We start from the raw sequence: 11,037 nt of genomic DNA, 5'->3' as shown, positions 1-11,037 counted from the left end.
GGCTAGTGGCTGCCCTCCAATATATGCCTCATCTTCACATGACCTTCCCTTCTGTGTCTCTTTACCTGTAACCTCCCTCTTCTTCCTCTCATAAGGACACACAGTCACTGGGTTTAGGACTAAGTCCTATATGTGCTCATCTTGAGACCCTCACCTTAACTACATCTGCAAAGGCCTTTATGCCCAGTTTGGTCATGTAGCGAGGTTCCAGGTGGACACAAGCATAGGCAATCTAGCTCCTTTCAATTACAACATTAATCTCTTGTTAAGAATCTGTTGAGGGCAGCCCAGGTGGCTCAGCGGTTTAGTGCTGCCTTTAGCCCAGGGCCTGATCCTGGAGCCCTGGGATAGAGTCCCACATCGGGCTCCCTTCTTGGAGCCTGCTTCTCCCTCTGCCTGGGTCTCTGCCTTTCTATCTGTGTGTCTCTCATGAATAAATAAATAAAGTCTTAAAAAAAAAAGAATCTTCTGTTGAAGCTTTTTGATAGACTCTAATGGCATCCTTCATTGGCTTTCATAAAGCTATCTTTTGCAGAGTACCTCAACAAGCTGAAAATATGAAAGCAAAACCCTGGAAAGCAATTTTGCGGAAGCAAGACAACAGGGCTTAGGGATGCAGCTATATGATCTCTTGACATAATCAATGGGAAAGCGATAGTAAATCTTGAGAAGTGAATTGTTTGTAGGTTCTTCAATCTTTTATAACTATTATTTCTATCACACAGAATGAAGTTGAAGAATGGTTTTACTTGTCAGCTGTTTATATTTCATCTTTAGCAAAATTCTAATTGTGTGCTTTATTTTCTTTTCAAGTTACACAGCTTCTTCCTCTTTCTTTTGTATAGTTTATTTAAATATTATAGAAGTAAAAAAATAAATAAATAATAATTTTATAGAAGTTAACCCATGACAAAATATGTTCAATCCTTTGCCTTCTAAATTTATTGTGACATTTTCAATTTTCTTTTTCATTTGGATCTAGCTATTTTTAAAATATTTTTTATTAGGGTCATAATTAAATAGATATATACTTTCTTTCAATATTTCTGTATTTTCTGGTTTTACAGTTAAATATTTTACATAGTGTGTGAAAATCTAAATTTGTATTTCCTGTTACCACAAATCATTAAATGATTAAGTATTCTTTTCCAGTGTGTTTAGTTTCTACAAAACATTAAACAGCAATTGACTATAATAAAGATTTTATATAATACTATTAAATAGGGTTTGGTGTAGAGATCCGATTTTAGGCTCTTTAAGAGTAGGAAGTATGCTTAATTCCTCAGGTTTATCCAGTTCATTAAAAAAAAAAAAAAAAAAAGCTAAGTATAGGGGCGCCTTAGTGTTCAGTTTGTTAAGGGTCCAATCTTGATTTTGGCTCAGGTCATGATCTCTGAGATAGAGCCCAAGTCAGGCTCCAGGCTGAGCATGGACCCCCACTTAAGATTATTCCTCTCCCTCTGACCTCATCCATCCCCCAGACTCCATCTCCCCACCCCATCCTCACCCCATGCATGTATGCGTGCTCTCTCTCTTGCTAAGAAAAAAAAATTAAAAAAAGTACTAAGGATGTACTAAATTGAAGGGGAAACATTTATCTGAGCATTGTCACATGTTTATTTTTCTGGAACTTAAAATATTTTTATTCAGATTCCAAAAAACCTAGCCCAAAAGATATAAGTTGGGATTAAAATTTTATCATATTTTTATTATAACTGTGTTGAAGCTATAGCCTATTAGCAAAAAATGTGTGTCTTCATATAGAAAATGTTATGTCGTCTCATTCGCTTAGGTTTGTTTTGTTGAATTTCAGTACATACATAAAATTCAGTGTGCAAATAAGGTATAATCATATTAATTCTATACCTTTCTGAATAAATAAAAAAATAAAATCTCTAAAAAACTCTTTTTATTGATTTCCAAATTGTTACTATGTATTTTTTATGAATCTAATTATCTTTTAATCACTTCTTCTTTCTGTGATGATATACACTTTTCATGCATAATTTGTAATTTGACCTCTTTTTTCTTTATTACTTTTTAGCAATTTTCTTAAAAAAATTTTTTTAAATATTTTATGTATTTATTTATGAGAGACACAGAGAGAGAGGCCGAAACATAGGCAGAAGGAGAAGCAGGCTCCATGCAGGGAGCCCAATGTGGGACTCGATCCTGGGACTCCAGGATTACAACCTGAGCTGAAGGCAGATGCTCAACCACTGAGCCACCCAGGCAACCCAGAAATTTTATTTTCCAAAGGATTAGTTTAAATATATATATATATATATTTAAAATTAATAACAGAGCATTATATCAGTGCAATTACTTTATAATCTTTATTTTTTTTATTTTTATTTTTTTTTAGAGAGAGCACACCCTGTGGTGGGGGTAGAAGCAGTGAGAGAGGGAGAGAGAGAAAATCCTAAGGAGGCTCCACATTGGACTGGGAGCCTGGATGCAGGGCTCAATTTCACAACCCTGAGATCATCATCTGAGCTGAAATCAAGAGTCATCCCTCAACTGACTGAGCCACTAGGTGCCCCTCCATATCTCTTTTTAAAGCTGATTTGAGTGGATTCTACTATTGCAAACAAAGTATTTCTAAGATAAACATTTTTAATGTATTAGTTTAGTAGATATTTGACCATCTTTTATTTAAATTTGCATTTGTATTTTAGAAACATTTATTATATTTGACTTCAGGAATAATTTTTACTCAATAAGGAATTTTTAAATAGACATGTTGGTCTCATTTACGTGTATTTCCTAATTGATTTATTCTCGCATTTATAATCTCATTTTTTTTAACTTAATGTTTCCCTTCTCTTTTTTTTTTTGTTTTTGGCAGCTACATAAATTTTTATTTTCCTCCAGCATTTTAGTTGAAACAGAAGTTATTTTCAAGCATTTATACGACATACATGGACTTTAATTAAAATCAAGGTATAACTATGTATGGAAAATAGTGTGAGAAGCCATGTTAGAATTATATGACCTTACAGCCACCAAGACTCTCTCAGAAATTTGAAATATCAGTAGTGATGAGCCACATCAATGTGAGGTAGGGCTCTAAGAGCTGTTTCTGGGGGCACCTGGGTCACTCAGTGGTTGGCTCAGGTCATGATCCTGGGGTCCTGGGATGGAGTCCTACATCAGGCTCCCCTCTACCAGCTTCTCCCTCTGCCTCTGTCTCTTGCCAATATTTGTGTGTCTCTTATGAATAAATAAATAAATAATATATTTTTAAAAGAAATTTCTGTGAATCTTTACATGTAAGATATGCATTGCCTTTGTTTCTGTTAGGATGCACAGCCCTCTGATTGTATTTTAGGCCAGACTCTCTACTTATGCAATGTACCCATGACCTTCAAGTCACAGAAGGTATCATTGCTCTGTTAATCCCTGCTCTGCACCATCCTTTTCACCCTTGTGACTGACTGGCTTATTTTCATCAGCATAACAGAAAGAGAGAGTGAGAGAGAGTGAGCAGGAGCAGGGGAGGGAGGGGCAGAGAGAGAGGAAGAAGCAGGCTCTCTGCTGACAGGGAGTCCAAAGAGGGGCTTGATCCCAGACTCCGGCATCATGACCTGAGCTGGAGGCAGATGCGTAACTGATTGAGCCACCCAGGCACCCTTGTACCCCCCAAATTTAGAGCAGTTTCTGGTACAAAGTAGGAGTTTAACCTATTTTCGATGATAAGATAAATAAACTGAAGATGCCTGATTTCCTGGCAAGTGCTGAGATACTCAGAAATTATTTCAAATATTATATTTCCCTTCCTAGTCAGAATCACTTTCTGCATGTCAGCTTTGTTAATGAAGAAAGCAGCCAACTTACAGTTTTTCCATGTCTCACATATCCAGTTTTCTAATTGGGATGAGCAGTATGTTATTGATAATCACTTTTAAAGATTATAATGTGTATGTGTTTTCATGTTCTTAACATATCACTTTCTATTACCCATAACTAATTTTCTTATATATTTTATATCAAAACAACTTTAATACTAATTCACATACACATATTTATAAATATATGCTTGTAATGACAACTTTATTTTGTCTCTTGTTTTTCATAAACAGATCTGTGCAGAGATTTTCTTTTTCATTACATCGTTTAAAAATTTTCTGTTTTTTTTTTTCTGCCTCTTAAGGTACATAAATATCTATGTAATATCTCTGTTGTACAAACTATGGAGATATCAGCTCTCTGTCTTTATTTCTAACATTTTTCCCAGTTGATTATAAGATTTTCTTGAGATTACACTTTCCAATCCTGTCTGATGTTCAACAGACCTTACTGTGTTTTTCGTTGAATATAGTTTTATTATAATTTTATTATGATTCATTCATATCCCAACACTCTTTTCTTTGGCAAACAACTTTCCATCTAATTTTGTTGTGGTATATGCAAGAAATGAGTTGAACTTTTCATTTCTCATCATCTTACCCATACCCCCAGGTAACTCACTTAACATTTTCCAAAATAATAGATTCTTTCATTTTTTTTTACCTAAAGAAATATTTTTGTACCAATTACAAAAAACTTCAGACTTCTCAGATTATTTTCTGTTTTCCAATTTTTAATAGTGTTTTTTCTAAGATATACATCAGGGAAAGAGCTGTCATAAATGACCAATAATAATCACTCTTAGCACCAGGAGAATAAGTTATGTAAACCAGAAAACAGATAACCATTCAAAGAGACCTCAAGAAGAAAACTTGAAAACAAGAAGACTTCTTAAGAAAAAAAACATAATTTACACATTTCTGTTAATTTTGTAATTCTTTAGTATTGGTGCAATTCCTTTAATAAAAAGATCACAATGTAACATTTGTCCATTGGAACATCAGTTTGTGAACTTTTCATTAATACACAAGTGAAGAATTTCTCCATATACTTAAGGTTTTCTGTAAAGGAGGATCAAGGATTGAGACATTGTAACTCCAGATGCTTATTTTTTCTTATGTAAAAAAGTGAGTATACACACTTTAAGTACACTTACAAGTTTTAAAAAAATCTGAGTATAGTTGACACATAATGTTACATTAGTTTCAGGTGTACAACATAGCGATTCAACAAGTTTATAAGTTATGCTATTCTCACAAGTGTAGTTACCACCTGCCATCGTGCAATGTTATTATAATGCCATTAACTATATTCTATCGGCTACCTTCTTTATTAGGACCTATATGTCATCAATTGTGTCCAAAATATTAGCATTTAAAATCTCATTAAATTAATCACTTGGATTTAACTTAGTAATCATCCTTGTTCTGTAGATTAGAATGCTGGAGCACTTGATCACATGAAAACACCAGAGGACAAGAGTTCTATCTAAGCATTCTATGGGTTTGTTTCTACTATGTAAAGCATAGAAATTTTTATTAAAAATATAGAATGCAATTTATAATGAGTAAATTTGAAATATACATTTGACTATTTCCATAACATTTTACAAAATATAGTCAAAGCATTTCACTAATTTATACCTCAATAATTTTGTCAGTGAGAATATATGGGTAGATCTGCTTACAGCTCAGATATCATGATGACTAATAAGGTTGTAATTTTTAAAAGCTGGCATTCCATAGAAAACATACTTAATAAATAAATATAAATATAATTTTGACTAATAGGAAATCAGTTGCCATGGTAGCTTTTTAGGAAATATAATCTTTGTCTTCAAAGCATGCTACTTACTGAGGGGTTTTTAAAATGTAGATAATGTGAAATTGGTGATATTAGACCCCATTATATCTACCTGGTTTTATAGAAGATTTATTTGAGGTATGGGACTGACTCAGGTATGGGGACTGTTTTGTACACTGAATCTCTTAAAACCACCAGAAGTACCTTTTATTGTTAAAACCTACACTGTAAAATGTACACATCAGACAAATAATTCTAGTAGGTAGATTTATAATAAAGATGATAAATGCCCATTCTAAATAGCTTTTGAAATGACATAAGCAATAAACTAACCATTAGATATTGGTTAGATAAGCTATTCTTTTCTCAACCTTTGGATCCAGTTTGAATGTGTATGTGCATTATATTTTTATTTCCATATAACAGTCAGAGATTCGACACAGCAATAGCCATAGTTTTCTCTGATTAAAAAAGGAAAATCACATCTTCTGTATTGGCAACACAGCTAGTAACTACTACATATTAAAAATATATTAAAGGTCTCTAGTTTTTCAAATTAGTAGTTATTTTACTAGCAATGTTCTTACTTTGCATTTCTTTTCTATGGGTAAGAATAGAAAGCAATTGAGAAAGAAAATATTTAAAGCCACAAAATTGTTACTATTTAGCATAACATATTTACTCATTATTAAAAAAAAAAAAAAACAACAAAAAACAAGTTATTCAGTACCAGTACCTATGCGACAGGCATCATGCTGGGTTACTAAGGATATGATGTAATCGCTCCCTAAATTAGGAGCACACAGTTGATGGAAAAGAAGAAAATTTCAAGACGGACCAGAAATGTCATTTTGGCACAAATATTGAGTGTTTTAAAAACAACACAGGAACATCAAATGATTAAATCTTGAATAGGTATCATCTGGGAATATTTCCTTGATACAACTTGTGACTGTGTAATTTATGTGTTAGAGGTATTACTGACTTGAATTGGGGGTAGAAAAAACTGAGAAAGACATGCAGTTGTAGGTAAAAGTAGGGGAAAGTCATTACAGGAAGAAGGAAAGCACATGTATTGTTAAGTGGCAAGAGAAGTAAGAAAAAAATGGTATATATAATGGTGTGCTCATGGTTCCGTTTAGTTAGTCAAGAATATTTTCTTTGGGAAAGGAAGTCAGAGGTCAGACTCTGACACAGGTGTTGAACTTTTTTTTTTCTTTGCCAGAGCCTTTATTTGAAATGTTGTTATTTTGATTCTGTGAATATTTTAATTTATCTCAGGTTTCTGAATAATATGTTTTGATGAAAGACATGATTCCTTTGTTTCTGTTTATTTGACTCAATCTGACCAAAGTCCCTCAGGTGGTGATGGTGTTCGCAGATCTTACACTACACTGCTTTTATCATTCCATGTTTCTCACCTAGAAAGAGCTATTCCAGTGTCCTTCCAAAAATCTGAAGAAGGCTTATTCTCCTACAGTGGGATGCTGTAGATGTCTTTCTTTACTTGTGTGTGTGTGTGCTTGTGTGTGTGTGAGAGAGAGAGAGAGAGAGAGTGAGAGACTGAAAGAACGAGAGAGAGAGACAGAAATACCTATTTGGATCATTACAGAAAATAACAGATTGAAAGCAATATTGCCAGAAAGCAATGCCAAAGCAATTAGGAAGAGGAGTATTTCATATTCAGCTCCTTTTTCCAAACCAAGAATTAGGAAAGGAACAGAGAGAGAGATGGAAGGAATGGGTAATTAGTGGCTACCTATAAGAATGTCAAAAATTAATAGGTCCATAATGAAATCCCAAAACTGAAAATGCAACTACAACTTGTATTTAGTTAAGCATCTTGCATTTAATAGATCTTTAATAATTAGACCCTGAAATAGATGCATTCAGATCAGCTTTATATTTATGATATTCAGAAGAAGGATCTGTTTTGCTGAGCAACGTTATTATTTACAGAATGTTAGTGTTAATTTTAAACATAGAAAAAATGATCTATCCCATTCTTTCCCTTTGTACATTATGATAGTTAATGACAAATGATGCAATGTTATATTGTATTTTGCTTATTTTGTTAACTTGTTTGAAAGAGAAATGTGATAAGAATAAGCCTATATTTTGTCATTGAAGGTGTTGTTGACTATATAAGATTATTTTTTTAAACTTGAGAAAATTTGAATATTAAAAATTTTGTTGCTATTTCACATAATCCTACCAATACCTTTGAATGACTATTGTTTCTGAATCAAGGAGGTTTGTGAATCTAATAAATAAACTATATTTTTCAGTGTTTTTAAAAATATATCAAAACAATATTGTATATGCTCATAAAACTTACATGAAAGATTATATGAAATAATATTTTATGTATTTATGGAAAAGATAAAATAAAATTTCCACCATATCTAAACATTTTCCTAACCACAAAATATTGCCAGATAACCAACAGGGATTGAGCACCATGTTGGAACAAAAATAGTCCAGAGCTACGATTTCAAAGTTGAGCACCTGCTGTAAAATAACCATCTGTGATTAACTGTAATTTAATTATGGATTCATTCCTTTTGTGTACACTGGAAGGATCTCATAGGTCTTCCCCAGTTGGTCTACAATCAACTTCTGGCATTTTGTTAAGGAAACTTGTATATTCTCTTAGTAGCACCTGCTAACTCTATCTCATTGCAAACTTTGTAAAGAGCTTCAGGGATTTTATAGTGGCATTGATAGGCAAATAAATTATTAAACTTGGAATCAAAAGTTGCATTAATTAATCATCTGCCTTAGAAAGCTGATGCCCTCAGCCTTAGGATAAGTTGGAGTTTACCTGTAAGTCATACGGTAACTTCAGATATTTAATGAAATAGTTCAGGTAGTCAAATGTTTGTGACCCATTTTAATATCTTACAAAGAGGAGTTTCATCATCTATCCATAACTGTTTATCTAATTGTTGTCTCCATTTACAATAATTAGATTGTGATAAAATCAATGATATTATATATTTTATCTTTTCATTGATTATTAGGTATTTCTAAAATATCATATTCTTATATCATGAAGATTCTTCCTAAAATATTACTGGCTCAAATTTTTCTACCTTCACAATAACCACTAGATAGAACCAGCTTTCCTCTGGCCCAGATCACCTTCTGTAATGGCAGAGTGAAGAACTGTGTGAATTCTCTCTAAAACACAAAAATATGTTAAAAGAACTACAATTACAATTTCAAAAATCTTGTATTCATTTAAAGGCACAGAACAAAATAAAAATCAACTATTGAAGAGAAATTGCTAATCTTCATTAAGACAGCAGTCTTCTATGCTTTAATTTGGATCAAATTAAAGCCAAATCCCGCCCCATACATGATCTAAATAGATCTGCAAAAAGCAAAGAGTTCCAGGTGGTAAAAGAGAGAGACCAAGAGCCAGAGAGGAGAGCTAGAGAGAGAAATCCAGGCCCAAATGCCTTCACTAATAAATTCCACCAAACATTTTTTAAAAGACTTCATCGGAATCCTTCACAAACTCTTCCAAAAGATAGATTACACTTCTCAAATCGTTCTGTGAGATCACTATTACTGTGATATGAAAATCAGACAAGAATATTACAAGAAAACTACAAGCAGCATTTGATGTCCGTGAGACCACAAATAAAGGAGGGTGCAGGCAAGGGAAAAGGAGGAGTGTGGTATCGCTCTTGCAGACAAGAGAAAATGGAGTGTGTGGTATTCTGGAGGCCTGGGCAGTGAAATTCTAGCAGTGTGAATGGGCGGCAGCTGCCTCTGGAAAGGATTCAAAATGACCAAGGAGAAACCTCTTCCCAAAAAGTTTCCAAGGAGTACAACAGACTTCAAAGTCATAGCACATGATGAGTTAACTCCGAGATGGAAAGAGTGTGAAGCATATGTCTAGGCTCTGGAGGGCAAGTACACAGATCTTAATTCTAATGATGTAACTGGCTTAAGGGAGTCTGAAGAAAAACTAAAGCAACAACAAGAGGCTGCTCAGAAAGAAAACATCCTTGTACCATGACCAGCAACCAGGAAGCAAGAGATCCAAGTGTGCTACTCAAATCAAGTAGCTCAAGCAAGTCCAGCAGCCTAGCATTGCCCAACTGAGATCAACAATGGTAGAACCAGTGGTCAACTTGTTTTTTCCTAAAAATGAAAGGTGGACTGGAATAGAATAAAGACAAACTGAAACAAAGCCAAAATGAACTGAGTGCCTGGAAGTTTACACCTGATAGGTAAACAAATCATACTCCCCAGTCCAGACTTCCCCAATAGTTCCACGAGGAGAAAGCTGTGGTGAGACAGCCACATACTGGTTTCCACACCAAGACTCAGACTTTTTGAGCCAAACAAACAAACAACAACAACAACAAAAAAAACACATTTTTATACTATTCAGCTTATAAATTTTTTTAAGGTTTTATTTATTTATTCATGAGAGACACACGGAGAGAGACAGAGAGAGAGAGAGAGAGAGAGAGAGAGAGAGGCAGAGACACAGGTAGAGGGAGAAGCAAGCTCCATGCAGGGAGCCTGATGTGGGACTCGATCCCAAACTCCAGGATCACACCCTAGGCTGAGGGTAGCGCTAAACCGCTGAGCTACCCGGGCTGCCCGCTTATAATGTTTAATGTAAAACCTACCAAATGAAACTTGGTGTTAGCTTTTTTTCTCTTCCCCACCCCTTGCTTCAGAGGCCTAATGGCATGGGACTATTCCAAAGAAATGGCTACCTCTGAAAACTTCTTCTAAAACTTGTAAACACTTGAGAAATGTTTCTGTTTGAAGAAGGTGGAAAAATGGGAATCTCAAGCCTGTGGCACACTGTGTCTTCAATTTGGAAGAATGAAAACCTAGAGATTTATTTATTTTTTACAAAGATTTTATTTATTTATTCATGAGAAACATAGAGAGAAAGGCAGAGGTGTAGGCAGAGGGAGCCTGATGCAGCACTCTATCCCAGGACCCCAGGTTCATGTCCTGAGCCAAAGGCAGGCACTCAAACACTGAGCCACCCAGGTGCCCCGAAAACCTAGAGATTTAAAATCATGACTTGAACACCTAAAATTCTAATAAAATGTAAAAATGTGATGCACGTTGCTCTTAACCTTGAGCATAGTGACAGAGACACCGTATTTCCGTGTTGCCAGTGAGACTGTGATTGTTGTTGAACGTCTTGGTCAAAACTCAAATGAGGTAAATTTTGCCTTAAAAGTTTTTATTTGCTAAGAACCAGTTTAATAGTCACGAATCAAATAATAGATGTCAGTACAAGTACTTCATATATTTAACCATTTAGTTTGGGGCTCTCTATCACTTGACTGAAACTTACTCCGGTTTTAATCAATGGATTGTTCTTTGGTTGCTAATGCTGCA

At 34.4% G+C, this 11,037-nt stretch overlaps 1 pseudogene; it reads left to right on the top strand.

Annotated features, from left to right (window-relative positions):
- The first annotated feature begins 9,448 nt into the window (after window positions 1-9,448).
- LOC100683041 lies at window positions 9,449-10,413 on the top strand (annotated as a pseudogene).
- Window positions 10,414-11,037: the final 624 nt, after the last annotated feature.

The sequence above is a fragment of the Canis lupus genome, chromosome 6 (genome assembly GCF_011100685.1).
Source record: "Canis lupus familiaris isolate Mischka breed German Shepherd chromosome 6, alternate assembly UU_Cfam_GSD_1.0, whole genome shotgun sequence".
NCBI lineage: Eukaryota > Metazoa > Chordata > Mammalia > Carnivora > Canidae > Canis > Canis lupus.
This window is presented reverse-complemented; position numbering and strand designations above follow the sequence as displayed.